This window comes from Notamacropus eugenii, chromosome 3 (genome assembly GCF_028372415.1).
Source record: "Notamacropus eugenii isolate mMacEug1 chromosome 3, mMacEug1.pri_v2, whole genome shotgun sequence".
Taxonomy (NCBI): Eukaryota; Metazoa; Chordata; class Mammalia; order Diprotodontia; family Macropodidae; genus Notamacropus; species Notamacropus eugenii.
The window spans coordinates 253,321,267-253,338,885 of record NC_092874.1 but is presented as its reverse complement, the minus strand read 5'-3'; the positions used below and the strand labels follow the sequence as shown (position 1 = coordinate 253,338,885).

The following is a 17,619-nucleotide window of genomic DNA, read 5'->3' as shown; positions in this document are numbered from 1 at the left end:
TACAAGGAATTGAGGGAGAGTGGAATAAGGGAGGAGTAATAGAGGGGAGGGGAGACTGGGGGAAGGGGTAGTCAGAATGCAAGCCATCTTTGGGTGAGGAAGAGAAGAGATGGTGAGAAAATCTGGAACTCAAAATCTCGTGGAAATTAATGTTGACTAAAATAAATAAATTAATACAAATCAAAAAATAATAAAACTAATTATGTGACCCAAAACAAGTCACTTAACCATGTTTGTCCCAGTTTCTCATTGGTAAAATGAGCTGGAGAAGGAAATGACAAACCACTCTATTATCTTTGCCAAGAAAATGCCAAATGCATTCATTGTGGGACAGCAGTAGTACCAGATCCAAGATGGTAGCCTGCAGGAGACTGATGAAGGAGTTGGAAGAATTCCACAATTGTGGGATGAAAAACTCCTGTAACTTCCAGGTAGATGAAGCTAATTTATTGACTTGGCAAGGACTCATTGTTCCTAACAACCCTCTATAAGACAAGGGAGCCTTCAGAATTGAAATCAATTTCCCAGGAGAGTATCTATTCAAAGTATCAAAGATCACTTTTTAAAACAAAGATTTATCACCCTAACGTCAATGAAAAAAGGTAGGTCTGCCTGCCAGTAATTAGTGCTGAAAAACTGGAACTCAGTAACCAAAACTGACCAACTCATCCAATCCCTCATACCACTGATGAATGACCCCCAGCCTGAGCATCCCCTTTAGTTTGACCTAGTTAAAAAGTACTCTAGGGATTGTAAAACAAAATTCTGGAAGAGTATTGAAGATTTTGCAAAGAAATACGGGAAGACCAACCCATGGACTAAATCATCCATCATTAATTCCAGTCAGGGTGAGTGGAGACCCAGAGCAGTGCATTTCTAATACCTTACAACCAGGACTCTTTGAAAAATTGATAGGAGTTACCTCCTGGTGTAAACTTGTAGCAGTTACTAACTTTCTACAATTTTCTTAATCAAAAGTGGTCTAGGTAAACTTATAAAGAAATTATTAAAAATTCAAGATGTTCTAGTTCCAGTTTCTTTGTTTCAAAAGTTACTGCTTCAATCTACCTTAAAGGATGGCGTGTTCTTTTCTTGTCCACATCTATCCCAAATCTTCAGCTTCTCTTCAGCTTTAAAATGGAAAGTTAGTGTGTGGTGCACACTCCCGATCCTTCTTTTCTCTTTGTATTTATTTCATTGAGTTAATTTTAGTCACCCTCCTTATCCCCAGAACAATACCTTGTAATCTCCTACTCAACTTCTGCCCAAACCCACCCCAAGCCTTGAAAAAAAAAATGACCTAAAATCCAGCAGTCCTATTGCCTTCCCTCCCTGTGGCTCTATGCTTTGTGAGATATAGGTTGTGAGTTTGTAACATCTAAGAAACCCAAAGGATGCCAAACCCAAGGGTAGAATCTGTGATTGAGAAGGAGCCTGGACACTGAGTAAATCTGGCTGATATTATCTAAACAATGTCAATTAAATGGACAAATACTCACCCCCCCCCAAAATATGTCAAATGGGGTTATGAAGTTAAAATGACTAAAAATTACTGAATGAAAATAATAATGAAGCATTTTCCACCCACTCCAACCAAAATTGATGTTAGTTGCACTTGTAGTCATTTTCATATTTTAGTCCTCAATTGTGTTAAAGGTATTTTACCTAGGTCAGTGTCTCCCCAACTTAAATGTACATTCTAATTCTCTGCTTCTCTCATCATACAAAGTTGATAAGCAATACTACCATACAATCATGGTAGGTGTCTGGCCAAGTATTTCCCTACCATTTCCCCCTAAGTGAGGTCACAATAGGAAGAGTATGAAATGAAGAAAGCTCTTAAGAATATAATTATGGTATATGGTAGAAAGAGCACTAATCTGAGTCAAAGAACTTCAGCTCTCAAAGTACTACCCATGAGATATTCATAAAGTCACCTAAATCTCCTTGGACTTCAGGGATTATTCTAAATATTTTCTGAGGTTCCTTTAAGCTATAAATGTATGTTTTTGTTACTTAAATATTGCTTTTCCTATACTAAGATAAGGTCAAAATGGACACATGATATAGAAATAAGGGATGATACCTTAAGTATGTTAGGCAAACAAGTTAATCAAGTTAAGTATGTTGGATAGTTCACCTGTCAATTCTGTGGAGAGGGGAAGAATTTATAACTAAACAAGAGGCAGAGAACATTATGAAATTGATAACTTTGATTACAAAAACATTCCAGGCAATTTCTGCTATCCAAATGTATAATGAGCTTCCAGAGGTGTAATGGGTTCATCACTGGACATCTTAAGTGATGGCTGGATGATCATTTTTGGTGTAAGCTCTGCTGTGTTGTGTTTTATTTTTGGTTTGTTTTTTTTTTTGAAGAGTCTTTCCAATTCTAAAATTCTCTTCTTTCATGATATAGAAAAAAATGAGGAAAAAACTTCCTAGTAAATGTAATTTTCCAAAAAAGAAATGGTCTAACTCAAAAGGTAGTGCTTATTTATCAGTAGTTTATTTTTAAAACGAATTTCTTTTTGTTCTGAACTCAACAAATGAACAAAAATGAGCATTTATATATACAAAGAGGAATAGGATTATATATGAAATTACAAATCTCTGTCATGTACAACTTATTTCTTTTTAATGCATTCAACTAATTCAATGTATTATTTTCAAAGCTGCCCTGCATAACGATATTTCTAGAGGTTTATAAGTAGAGTCTAGATGAATCCTTGTGGAGCATTTTTGAAATCTAATTCCTATTTACCTCTACACTACAATGACTTCTGAACTCCCTTCCAAAATTATTGTTTTATAATCATATGAGTTCAATGATATAACTAAGTTATAGTTGTCAATGTACATCTTCAGGACATAACCAAAGAGTCCCCAAATTTCATTGTTATTAGAGAACTTGGATGTAAGGATCCACTGAGATACTGTCCTGGTCACAGGTACAGGGACATGGAGTCAGGGTCAATATCTGAGCAAAGCAGATAGCTGATAGTGATTTAGAAAACCTCCTGATCCAGAGAAATGCAAATTAAAACAACCTCAAAATATCACTTTAAACCTATCAGATTGTCTAAAATGATTATAGGGGACAAGGACAAATGTTGGAGGACATATGGAAAAATTGGAACACTTAATTCACTGTTTGTGGAATTGTGAATTAATCCAACCATTTTGGAGAGCAATTTGGAATTATGGCCTAAGAGTTATTTAATTGCCCATACCCTTTGGTTCATCAATTCCACTACTACGTCTGTTTCCTAAGATGATTACGTGAAAATGAAAAGAATCTATATACAACATTCTTTGTAGTGACAAAGAACTGCAAATTGTAGGGACATCCATTAATTATGATATGGCTAAACAAGTTGTGGTACATGATTGTAATGGAATACTACTTTGCTATAAGAAAAGATGAGCTCAATGGTTTTAGACAAAAAAAAATAAGAATTCACAAAGTAATGCAGAACAAAAAGTTCAGAACGAAGAAAAAGTTGTTTACAGTAACAGTAATATTGCTTTAAGAACAACTTTGAGTGACTAAGTCATTTTGACCATTATAAATACCCAAATTAACTGTAAAGAACCTATGAAGGAAGACAATATGTGCATCCAGAGAAAGATCTGATAAATAGAAGTATGTATAGAAAAGAATATGCACACACACACATATATGTGTGTACACACACATATGTATGTGTATCCATATGTATATATTATAAATGCATAGATGTATATGTATATACATGTATACATGTATGTGTGTAACATATACTGCCACCCCACATATGTATGTATGTCTAATGGTAGCCAACTATAGAATTGGGGGAGGAGAGAAGAAATAGGGGCAAAAAGGAAGGTGCATGATAACTTTATTATATATTTAAAAGGAATAGTTAGTTGATCATAATAGAGAGGCAGCACTGCTTGCAATCATCTTTTTTTTCCTACTATGTCATGGAAATATTTGTTTCAGTTTTTTAGTACCAAATGAAATAAATAAAATTAAGAAGAAAGAGACTACTTTAAGTGATATTGACGATTTTTATTTATTTATTAATTAATTTATTTATTGGGCAGAGGTTATTGCCTGTCTTGTATTTAAAGAAACATCCTGTCCCTGGTAGTTCTGTGTTGACAGGAATTTAATATATATTTACCTGGAAAACAGAGGTTGTGACAGGTGCAGAGGCAAGAACTCTACATGATCATTACAGCGGTACAAGGAGGTAGATTAACTTGCCTAGAATGGAAGGACCATTCAGCAGAGTAATGAAGTGTAACACAGAATCATTATTGTAATGTGTATATTTACCTGGGGAAATGATAAAGCAACTAAGGATGTTACTGGGACTAGGTTTGCAGACATGTCTTTTTGTACTATGGAGAGAAAGTATAAACAGGATCTATTGTTGTCTAGTCACTCAATTGTAAGGCCAAGCTCCTACATTGTCAGGAGGATGTGTTAGGCACTTAAAATAGGCAGCCTTGAGGGAGTTTGATAGTCTCTCTGAAGATAAAGAATAGTTAGTGGATATTTGCTGGTCTCAAAACTCAAAACTATCAGTTAATCAATTAATCATTCCATTATTCAGTAGGTATTTATAAGTACCTATTGTGTGCCAGACATTGTGTTAAGCAATTGGTATATAAATTCAATGAATAAAACAATCCTTTTACATAAAAAGCTTATAATAGAAAATAAGAAATACAAGTAGTTACAAAGCAAATGAGCATAAGATAGTTAAGAAGGGAAAGTTCTGACAGTTGTGGAGGGATAAAGAAAGTCTTCATGTGAAAACTGGTGCTTGAACTGTGTCTTGAAGGATGAGAGGGATTCTGAATAACATGGGTGAGGACTGCATTCTAGGAGAAAGCAGCTGGAATGTGATGCTGAATTATTCAGGGCTCTGGGGGATGTTACCTGATGAAGCTTCCTTTCTAGACACACGCACACGCACACACACACTCCTATGCACCTCTATGTGTGTGTGTATGCACAAGTGTGCATATGTGTACATGGATATGTGTATATATATATACACACAGGTATGCCTGTGTGTGTGTATACACAGGTATGCGTTTATGTGTGTGTGTGTATATCTATCTAGCTACAATCATTTGCATTCAGAGAAGTGAGAACTTCTCTAAACTCTGGGAAATTTACTTATGTTGAAAGAGGCTCAAAGAGTCATAGATCTGGAGATTTAAGGAATATTAGATGCCAACCAGGTGGTGCAGTGGATACAATGCTGGACTTGAAGTCAAGAATACTCATCTTCCTGAGTTCAAATCTGACCTCAGATACTAGTTGTGTGACGAAGACACAACCCTGTTTGACTCAGTTCCTTCATCTGTAAAATGAACTGGAGAAAATAATGAAAATCCACTCTAGCATCTTTGCCAAGGAAACCCCAAATGGGGTCACAAGGAATTGAAAATGACTGAAAGGACTGAACCACAACAACAAAAGAGGACATTTAACCCAACTTTTGTACTTTATAGATGAGGACACTTAGGATTAGGAAATGTTAGTAACTTGCTAAGAGTCACACAGTTAGTAAAAGCAGAATTGCGGATGACTAGAACCACTGCTATTGGAGCAGCCAATAAGATGTGCAAACAAAAGCAACATTTGAGAGTTACTATACCACATGTTGGTTGAGGGCTATTGTACTATCTATGGGGAAAGTGCCATTGGGAACCACAGGTGGTGGGGTGGGACTTTCTTTTGAAATCTACCTCTCCTGTCACAGCTGGAGGGATCCTTGATCGAAAGAAAAGGATCAGCTGCTATTGTCTAATTAACATCCTGGGAATGGTAGAGAACATTTGTCTTCCATTATATTCATGACTAAGGAGAGAGATTATAGGTTTTTAGGAGAGGAGGTCACAAGTGAATGTTATTTATTTAGGGGTAGAATTCTGACCTGTCATGGGGACATCTCAAACTCTTTTCCCTGGAAATAAATTCTTCTCATGTTGCTGTGCCTTTAATATAATTGTGTACAGTCAATAAAGGTGAGAAGAGAAAAAAAATACTGGATTTGGAGTGGGATGATGTGTTCAAATCCATCTTTTCCTACTTTCTTAACTGTATGGCCTGGTTCAGAGCATTTGAGTGTTGGGGTCTGTTTTCTCCATTACAAAATGATTCGGTTGAACTTGATCAGGTGGGATCATGGATCCTTTTTGCTGTCTGGTGAAAACTTATGGACTCCTTCTAAGAATCATGGATTTAAATGTAGAAAATTAAATAAAAAGGATTGTAATTCTTTTGAAATAGTTCTAATAGGACTAATAAAATAAAAATATATTTTAAAAGAATTTGCAGACTCCAATTTGATTACTGCTAAAGACAGTTTCTAAAGTCCCTTTCAGCTTTAATTGCATGATCTTGTGCTCAGAAACTGAAAAACTTCATATGGGATCATAAGTTAATTGTAGACAGTAAGTCTTGTCAACAGAAAGTGCTTGATAAATGTTTCATTAATTAATTAATTCATTCATTCATTCAACTGAAATTTTGGATTCCTGCTTGAGAAAATAAGGCCTGGGGGAAAAGGGTTATAGAAGGGTAATAGTAGAATGGTAGTAAGTTGGAGCAGTGGATGGCAAAGCCTTGTATGTTATAATAGTAAGCTTGAACTTGTTATGAAAGGGCATCAGCAAAATGACCTTCTCAGTAGACAAGTAAAGTGCCATCAAATTGTGTCAATTTGTGCAGGCAGTCAACATTTGCCCTCCATCTGCTATAAATAATGAGTCCTATCATATTCAGACGTATACTGATGAATGTGGATTACTAAGGGGAATCTTGAATATCTTTGCGAACAAATCACAATTCAATTTTTCAGTTCAATTAGAAATCAATATTTTGGCTCTTTGAGGTACACTGAGTTTAATTCTCATTTGAGATTCCTGGTGAAATGTGACTGAGTAGTAAGTCCAGATTGGAACAATTTAAGTAATATAATTGATGGAATTTATCTCTTATTTTTGTTCTTATAAATATATTGTTGGTTTTTTTAACTTTTCCCTCCCTTACTTTAGCATTTTTAAACATTCAATATATGTGCAATTCTATAAATATTTCTTTGATCCTCTTCTACTATTAATTTACCTGAATTTATCATATCTGCTCTTTTCAAAAGGAAGAATAATGCATCCAGTTCTTATAAATCAAGACTTCCTAGATCTTGTCTGGACAGCTGGAATTTCTATTTAGAGCTTTAAAGGGAAACACACAAACATCTCTGCTTGATGAATACCTAGGTCTGCATGCACTGCTGTTTCTTTCACAGAAAATGCTCAGAAGTTCAGCAAGGTAGTGATAAATAATTAATGAGCACTAAAGCAATATTCTTACTTTATTGCTGGAGCTGGAGAAAACATACAGTGCACTCTGTAAAACAGCCTTTCCTTAAACTTATGTCTTTTTTTGTGCATTGTCATTTTGGTGATTGCATAGGGTATCACAAAGAAGGCTGCTAGGCTTTTCAACCAATAACTCATAATTTAATTTGTCTTGAATTCACTTTGTCAAGTAAATATCAAGAAAATTGAAGGCTTTGTCCTCCAAGAGATCCCAGACATTGTCTGGGATAAATAAGACAGATGTAGAGGGTACATGTGTACTTATTTTTGTTTCGTGGAATCTTAGCTGGGAAAGTTTTAATGAATGGCTTGTGCATGCAGACTATTGCACTCTTTTAAGATCAATGTTTTCGGAAGTTTAACTAATTCATTCATCCATTTATGGATTATCTGCACATCAATGCTAGCTTTAAAGATTATTCAAAGCAATATTAAATTATTGGATGATTCTCCTCTACAGCAAATTGCTGGGCTGACTGACTCATTTACTGATGCAATGATCACTCAGGAAAATGTAGGGAGTAATTGAGCCTGCTAATATTAAGCATGACTCCTTAGATATTCAGATCAATTAACTGTAGGCAGTACTCCTGGGTAAAATGGGCTGTGCATTCACAAGAAATACACTCATGAATTAACAACACAAATGAAGTTTTATTGATAATATTTGGCTTCGCACAAAAGTTTAAATTCCTATTTTCCAATGTTGTATAGTAGAAGGGTTTCTGATTTTAAAGTTAGAAAGCCTGGGTTTGAATACCAGTTCTACCACTTAACTACCAATGCTTCCTTGGGAAAGGTATTTTACTCTTATGAGGATTCCTTATCTGTTTCCTTATCTGTAACATGAAGAGAGTTGTTCTAGATGAACTTTAAGGGGTCTCCTAATTCTAGATCTATTGATCTATTTATAAATGTAGCAATGAATTAATGAATCTCTCATCTCTGTCTATCTTTCTGTCTATCTATCTATCTATCTATCTGTCTGTCTGTCTGTCTGTCTGTCTGTCTGTCTGTCTGTCCGTCTGTCTGTCTGTCTGTCTGTGTCTATCTATCTATCTATCTATCTATCTATCTATCTATCTATCTATCTATCTATCTATCTATCTATCTACTTGTCTGTCTGTCTGTCTGTCTTCCTCTTTCTCCATGTCTCTATGTCTGTGTCTGTGTCTCTATCTCTGTCTCTCTGTCTCTATCTCTCTCTCTCTCTCTGTCTCTCTGTTTCTCTCTGTCTCTGTCTCTGTCTCCCTCTCTCTTCATCCTGTGATTTCTCTTGTGTTGGAAATCCCCAAGACAAAAAATGTGAAACACCAACAGGGGTTGGCAGTTCTTCACCTATGATTGTTACTCTTAAAAAGTGTTAAGTGACTTACTTATGGTAATATATGTGATATTTGTTAAATCAGAATTTGAACCCAGATCTTCTGGATCCAAGTCCCAGTCTTGGGTGGGGAGGGTATGATATATAGCCAATACATCATCCCACACTTCATGAATCAAACTGTTACATTGCATCAAAAATTTTTAAATTTTCCATTTTATTTTCTTGAATGACAGTAATGACTTTCACATGATTGCCTAACCAATGCGATAAGCCAGCTAGATTGTATCTTGGACTTGAAGTTGGAGAGGCTTGCATTCCAGTCCTGCTTCAGATTCTTGTTTACTAGCTGTGTGACCCTCCATCACCAATTTTCTCTCAACCTCAGTTTAACATTAGCTTTAAAATAGAAAGAATAGCAGCTTCTACCTTGCAGAATTGTTATGATAATAAAAAATGAGAGAACAGTTAAAGTGCTTTGTAAAACCTTGAAGTACTATGTAAATTCTGGCTACTATTAAATATCAAGGTTACGTTGGGGTTAGTATTGTAATATTACATTTTCTTCAATGTCATATTTACAGATTTAGGATGATGTTATTAGACAATATAATAGATATAGAATCCTAGTGTTATAGGTTTGGAACAGGCAAATAGTAAACACTTAATAAATGTTTACTGAGTGAACAAAAATAATTTTAACTACTTTTTAAATTCTATCATTTGTTCTAAACCCTGAATTTTAGGTATGATAAAAATAAAACCTAGAGAAATTGTGATTATGGAATTATAGATTGAGAGATAAAAGGAACCTGTGAAGTCATGTCATTAGAGAGGTCTACTTGTAGCCTGCCAATCTCTCAAATGCATGTAGGAAATATTCGACAAAATATTTTTTTAATAATAAAATATAGATATCGGTACATTTTAAAACAAAGGTAATGTGTGACTCACAGGAGACTCATGTGCAGTTTCCTGGCTCCTGTTTGAATTTCAGATTAACACCCCTGATTTTGTCCAACATCGCCATTTTAAAGCTGCGAGAACTGAGGCCCAGAGAGTGTAACACAACACTAAATAGTGAATCCTGGATCTGATCATACTTAACCCTGTTTGCCTCAGTTTCCTCATCTGTGAAATGAACTGGAGAAGGAAATGGAAAACCATTCCAGGATCTTTGCCAAGAAAACCTCAAATGGGATCATGAACAATTGTACAGGACTGAAACAACTGAACAAGAGGATTTGATCACAGCTTCTATGGCAGCAAAGTGGGGAGTCTTTCCACCTCACCACACTGCCTCTAGAAATAGGTAGCAAAACCAAGGATTGAACTAAGGTCTTTTGACTCTAAATCCAGTATTCTTTCTTGAAATAGTTTCAGGTTCTTTCAATAATTTAAACACTGTTTTGTAAAAAAATAAATTAAAATAAAATAAACAATTCAAAGATAAGTACAGGATAAAGTTAATAGAAGATTGAGTAACTAAATTCAATGAATTAATTTCTATGATTATTTTTCTATTCTATGGGGCATTTGAGTATAGGTTTGGAAACCCTTTTTATCTTCACAAAGAGAGCTATTGAGGCATGGCTTTGCTCATTGAAGATAGTCATTGAGTCTTGTCTTTGCTCCCCTCTCCTGCTTTATCCTTCATTACCTCCATCATGACTGTCACCCAACACACAGAAGGTGGAATCTTTGGAATTGTGAATCCTTTACTTTGTCAACCTGTCCTTTCTTTATAACAGCCAGCTTGCAAGGTATCCGAGTGACCAATGGCAGCAACTGATATCAAGGCAAATGCTGCAGGTGCTCCCATGCACATTGAACGCCTGAGATGTTGGGGAAGTTGGCAGTACAATCAGTCACTAAGAGATGGCTTTGAATCACTATAGGAGAATTCTGGGGAGGAATTCTCATGGCCATATACTACTGAAAATGTTCAAAGTCCCTTGATGGGAGTTGTGATATAGGCTTTGACAAAAAAGGATATTTCATTGCTGAGAGAAGCCAGGCAAGGGACTATACTAAAATATACCAACCCCATAAATTTAGGTGGAGAAGGTGATGACTCAGCTAGCAAAAGTAAGGTATGTGAGCCTTCTGTGATTTTAATCTAGGAGATTATTAACAAAAGAATGGTAGCAGTTGCTTAGAACACAATCACATTCTGTGGCAGACAACTTAAAGAATTTGGCCTTCACATGGGTCCAAATGATGACAGCAAATGTCACATTCTTTAGTATGAAGAGACTGGACACAAGACTTTTCCCAACTCTGTATTTTATCTACTTACTGTTTCTCCTACACCCCTTGTATTAAGAAAATGAGACTAAAAGTCAGATTTCCTCCATCTCCCATTTGTGGTTTGAGTGGTACTATAAAAAAAAAAAATAACTGTGGGGGCAATAGAGCAGTCAGCAAGCGAAAAAGAATAATGATTTATTTGTTTTTCCTGACTCATGGAACTTCTTTACATTTTGATCATGACATTTTTTTCTGCTCCCTTCTTTGTATATGCATGTTGTGGGTGGGAGGAGATGGAGGGGGAAGGATTAAAAGTAAACATACTATGATGTTCCTAGAATAGAAAGGAGCAGGGTGCCCCAAATGTAAACTTTTTCATAGAGGAAGTAGATCTTGTTTTAAACCCTGAACACTTTCCCCATGATATATCATATCTTCAAATTTATTTTATGACAAATTAAAATGCAAATTTTGGGAAATAACCTATATGAAATGTTTTATTAAAGAAATTGTATATGCTAAACAAGGGAAAGAGAAAATATTTAATCTGTGGATTTTGGCATGCTTTTTTCTAAATATACAAGTATGTATATTTATTATATACATTCATACATATATAATACATTTTATATATATATATATATATATATTTATGTGGACAGAGAGAGAGAGAGAGAGAGAGAGAGAGAGAGAGAGAGAGAGAGAAAGAGGATTTCAATATATGCTGTTGTTGAGTCATTTTAGTCATGTGTGACTCTCCATGACCCAGTTTGGAGTTTTCTTGGCAATGACACTGGAGAGATTTGCCATTTCCTTTTCCAGTTCATTACAGATAAGGAGCTGAGGGAAACAGGGTTAAGTGACTTGTCCAGGTTCACACAGCTAGTCAATACCTGAGGCTGAATTTCAATTCACAAAGATTAATCTTCTTGACTTTATCCAGTGCACCACCTAGCTGCCCTTTCAATGGGTATAGGGAACTTACAATGAGGAAATTTTCTCTACCAATACATTTTGTCACCTTCTTTACAACTTAAAGTCTTAAGGTGTGGCACAGGACAAAAAGAGGGAAAGTGCTCAGTCACATAGCCAGGAAATATATGAATCTAGTCCTTATGAACATATACAGCATGCTCGGCAGATATATCTAATATGTGGAATTTGGAATGTGTATAGGCATTATTTCTTATCCGCTTTACATTTAAAGAAGAGGCTTTGATTGGCTGTTGAGTCAGAACTGGGAACGTTGGGGTTCAGGGTGCTCAGGACCCCAAAGCACTGACACACTGGATCCTGCTGAATTAATTTGGCTCAAACTTTCTTTCAGTCAAAGTAAAACAAAGTTTATTAAAGATGCACCATATTGCATTATCTCTTAAGAAGCCTCACCATTTTTGATACTTGTATTAACAAGCAAGTCAAATAGAACCAGAGCTAAATTGAATCTGAGTGCTGTCATGAAGACAAGAAGGATATGAAGTACAGAAAGACTGTGGGAGGGATCTGGAGGTAGTCGAGTAGTTTGGGGATTTCAGGGATGGTCTTGATGGGAGTGGTCAGTAGCCTGGGGCATCTATAGGTCTTGATGGGAATAACCAGTGCCCTGTGGGGAATAAAGCTCAGATACAGGGAGGATGTTGATGGGAGTGGCCAGTAGCCTGGAGAATGTGATTTTTGATAGGATCAAGGATGGGAAATATAACAAAGATTTGGGTATAGCAATAATAAAAAACTTATGGGTCTCCAGAGAATGCCAGATCAAGTGGAGAAATCCAAGAAGCTTTCAAGGTGAGGTTTTCCAGGGCCCTTTAGACAAATACGACTAAAGCTATTTTTAGGTAAGAGACAAAGGTCTCAGCTTGGGCCCCATACCCAGTCTGGAACACTTTTTTATTATAAATTCTTTGGTCCCAATTGCCTGAATGCTAGATGTGTTGCATATTACCCTCCCCTAGATACCCTGAGAGTATTAGGAGATCTCTCATCTCTGCAATTAGGGCAACCCCATGCAAACTGTGCTTCTCCAAATTTTAGGGATCCAAGAACTACAGTTTCCTTTAAATAATTTAGAGTAAAATAAACTATTATAAAATAATATTTACTTCAAAATAGCAAGAAAGCATACAAATATTTCCCTTCCTATACCACCTTAGTCTTTCATGAAGGGAGAGAAATTGGGTTCAGTTAGCTCAGTTTCTACTCAGTATTTATTCTACCAAAGTCCAGTTCCGATCCCCTCCTTATCTCACTTCCTCACATTTCAGTGCTCCAGTTTTTGAAGATTCCCTTATTGTTGACTAAAATCTAGTTGACTGAAATTCTGTGCACCAAGGTGTTCATAGCTTAAGCACCTGGGTCAGGAACTTCTTTCTCTATACCTAGAACTGAAAAAGACAGGCACAACAGAATCAAAACCCTTAAAATCATTTCCTATTCCAGAGAGTGTATGGTAGCCCATGGCCCCTTGTGGTTTACACAAAGCATTGTATCCTTTCTGTGAATGAATCAGTGTTTCACTCTTGTAATCCATAGCAGAGAAACTATCCATTTATCAGGTTGTATTGATAGCACATTTTTTTGTTTTAGCATAATTAAGTGCCTCTGATTGAATAATGTAATTAAGATCTTCCCCACCCATTAATAGGCCTGGGAAAATTTGTAAGAAGGCCCACACCTTTGGAGGCACTGGTTCTCAAGGGTTGTGATGCCCTCTGTCTCTAATAAGGTTTTACTTCCGCACTTAGTTTTTGGAAGAAGGTGTGTGTGTCAAATGAGATTCTGGAAAGCCACTAAGCAGCTTCCTGACTTTGAAAGCCAAGATATTGGTGCTTCTTTCTCTGGTAACTATGCATGTAATGGTCAGACAGTTGAAAGCCATGTCTATTGATCTGTACTTCTCTGTATTTTCTCTGAAGTTCAGGGTGTTTACTTTTTCCCCTGAACTAAGGGAATGATACATATGCATGATTAAAGTGATTGTTGACCCCTTGAAAGCTGCCTTTCCTTTTAGAAATTGTCAACCTGGAAGTTTGATTAAAAAGGGCAAATAGGTTGAATGCACATTGTTTATTCCCTTAAAGCTAGCAGTTACATGATCATGGAGTCAGAAAAACTTCTGACTGACTAATACAAGAATGAACAGGCTTAAATCTGTTTAGGCAAATCCAAGGTTGTCTGGGTCCTTCAGAATTATGGTCTCCATGAGTGATTAACTATACCATGAGAAAGGAATTTCTTAATCGGATAGGTTGTAAATGCCATAAGTTAAGAGAGTTGACAAAATATCGATTGAAAGTACAACTCAGAACATCTGTGTTTTCTTTATCATTAACATGTCATAACATAGTACATATTCACAAGATAATAAAAAAACAAAGTTCCACTATCCAAGATAGTGAGTGTCTCAGGTTCAGGGTCTCATAAGGAATGCTAAATCAGTCCCATCTGGCCTTTTTGACATAAGCAAAGGTATTCTCTGAGTTCACTTCAGAAAACAAAGAGACTGTTAGGTCCAGGTTCTTCTTGTGATTGATTAATTCAAGCTCTGGCCCTTATTAAAGTCCAAAAATGATATTAAGTGATTCTGAAAATGCAGATCTAAAAACTTGTGATAGGTGGCCTCCTGCATATGTTGGGGGGCTTTCTGTTATACAGGTGTAAAGACGTCTACAGTTCTGGCCATGTAGTCAATGGAACAGGCTACTCCCCACTATGTGATAGATCAAGACTAATGATCACAACTGTTCCAGTCTTCCTATCTTCCAGAAGGTAATTGTCTGCCATCTTCTATGTGGATTTCACCATCTTAGATGATACAGGAAAATGCCAATGCCTAGTAAACTTAGACAAAAATCTTTTGATTCTACCACTCTTTCCAGTTTATTATTTTATTGAGGAACTCTACAAGCCTCCAGGTGGGGAAACTAAATGGCTTTTATCTTTTATCTAGGCTTCAGCTATGTGACCTATGGTTATATGACTTTGTCCCTGCTTTTGTCTGTCTTGTGTCTGATCTCTCCAATAAAGAAATATTGAACAACAGAGGATGGTGAGACATGAAGTTCTAGGCAATGTGCTTCACCCAGTTTGGAAACAGAAGGAAGGTAGACAAGAGAATGGCAGCAGTTCTTCTACTGACTCTTCCACATTTGAAAATGAGCTTATGGAGGTGAATGGTATCGTGAGATGATTTTAAGTTTCACTCTACTCTCTTCAGAGAATGATGTGATATAAAGGAACATTGTACCACCATGCTTTTTAATTTCTCTTTTTACTATATCTTCTCAGTAAATTACAGAAAAAAATAAAGGGGTCAAAAACAAACGAATGTAAAGCATTTGGAAGTAGCCAGGTTAAGTTACTTTTACAATTTTGAAAGTAAAATGAAATTTAAGAATTATTGCTTCTTGAAGACAAAATAAAATTGTGCATGGTACATGATTTATTGTTAGGAATTTGCCTACTTGACTATCCTTAGTAATATAAATTAACAGCTGATATCAGATTACTTTTTGATTATTTGGAAAGAGGAAGCTTTGCTTTTCCTACACTGGACTCTATTTATAATGAGGTAATCCCAAAACAAGTGATGTTGACTAAATTAAGGAGAAATATTTCTATTATGAATAGACTAATACTAACTACTTCTCTGTGTAACAGAACTGCTTTTTGCTCACCCTATCTGCTGGCTTAGAGCATGAGTAGTTTGAGTATGCTGATTTTGGTTTTCCATGTCTGAACAAGCATGAATGACTAGGAATGATGAAGTAATCCAATCATTAGTCACTGAGCTACAAAGTGTGTGTGTGTGTATGTGTATGTGTGTGTAAAGAATAGCTTGTTTTCTGTTGCTTCTCATCTGACTGTAGTTTATCCTTGACTCTTGGTGACAGGAGGAGTAAGAAGGAGGGCAGTATTCCTTTGTACCCACTATATCAGCATATCAGTTATGGACTATGTATCAGCTAATTCTACATTTGGAGAAGAAAGTTTGAACCTAGGCCTTTAGCTCTCTCCACTGCTTTATATTTGTTAATATGATTTTTGGTGATCAAACACTGATCTTACAATGTCTCTGTGTAGCAGCAGAGGCAATCCATTAATTCAACAGTTTGCAAAACTGCTGGTCCCCGTAATAACAGTTTATTGGTGGCAGAGGAACCTTCCGAATAGAAGATTATTGTCAATGAAAAGCAAAGTATTGTACTGACTCTCCAGAATATATCTACTCTGAGGGACATGGTAAAGAGATGAAGCAAAATATAGCATAACTAACCAACTGTCCTGGAAATGTGGTTTGTTTCTTGAATGATTACAAGTCTTAAGCACATAGAAGAATATTATTATAGCTATTTCTACCAATTACTTAGCTTAAGATTGTATCTTTACATGATATGACAACCTTTTATTTTAATTATTTCTTTTTGTATAAGATAACAATACTAGCTATTATTTGTTTAACACTGCCATTTTCAAAGCACTTTAAAAATATTACCTCATTTGATTCTCACAACAACCTTGGAAGGCAAGTGCAATCATCATCAATATTTTACCTATTAGTAACCTGAAGGAGACAAAATAAGTGAATTTCCCAGGGTCCACAGATAGTGTCCAAGGCTGAATTTGACTCAGATTTTCCTGACTGTAAGTCCTATATTCTACCCACTGAGTCATCTAGTTACTTCTAAATAAAAGAAAATAACTGAAAAGTAAGGAAAAATACATATGTTAATATTATACATATATATCTGTGTATATGTATGTATATGTATATGTGTGTGTATTCATACATATATGCACATATTTAAGAGGTTGATATGTGTAAATATACAAACACACACATATATGCACATATACGTATATAAATACACACTTACAGCAGAATAAACTATTGAGTAACCAGGTTTCATTACTGAATCTTGGGTAAGGTTGACTCTGGAGCAGCACTTTTCAAATTTTTAGGTATCAGGACCTCTTTAGACTCTCAAAAATGATTGAAGAGTCTACCAAAAGAACTTTCTTCTTTATGGGCAATATTAATTAATATTTATCATGTGAGAAACTAGAACTTCTTAGTAATATTATGAAAGTAATTTTGAGCTCATAGACTTGTAGGGTGATTGAGACTATACCTTGAGAACTACTGCTCCATGATGAATCTGATGTTAAAGAGTACTTCTTTCTTTTCCACATCAAACAATAAGACATTAGAGTCAGATGGGATACAAGAAAAGCTAGGCTGCTGGTGAGGAAAGATATTAGCGGTAATATTGATGGCATTGTCAATAGAATTTATTCTGTGTTGAAAATGACAAAAGAGAATGGCCCTTAAGGTGATCCACTTCACTGTCCCAAATATCCATCAGTGTGATCATCACCTACCCTTCAGCACCAAAGGAACATTACCTTCCTGTTTATTTATTTATTTAGTTGCCTTTTGGCCTCCTTTAAGGCTTTCATTTTATCAGAAACATCAGTAGACTTAAAAAAAAGCCTCATTGAGATTCATTGGAAGCCTGTCACCACCTGACAAATTAGGTCATTTTGCTTGTGATTTTTCATGTGATTCACTTAAGGGTTTTCTTTTTGAACGTTTTTTTGCTTTAATTTATTTTCCAAAATTATCTGCTAGTTGGAGCAGGACTAGGTTCCATTTTAAC

The 17,619-nt window shown here is 35.8% G+C and overlaps 1 pseudogene; it reads left to right on the top strand.

The window, feature by feature from the left end:
* The first annotated feature begins 353 nt into the window (after window positions 1–353).
* On the top strand, window positions 354–10,502 carry LOC140532026 (ubiquitin-conjugating enzyme E2 L3 pseudogene; annotated as a pseudogene).
* Window positions 10,503–17,619: the final 7,117 nt, after the last annotated feature.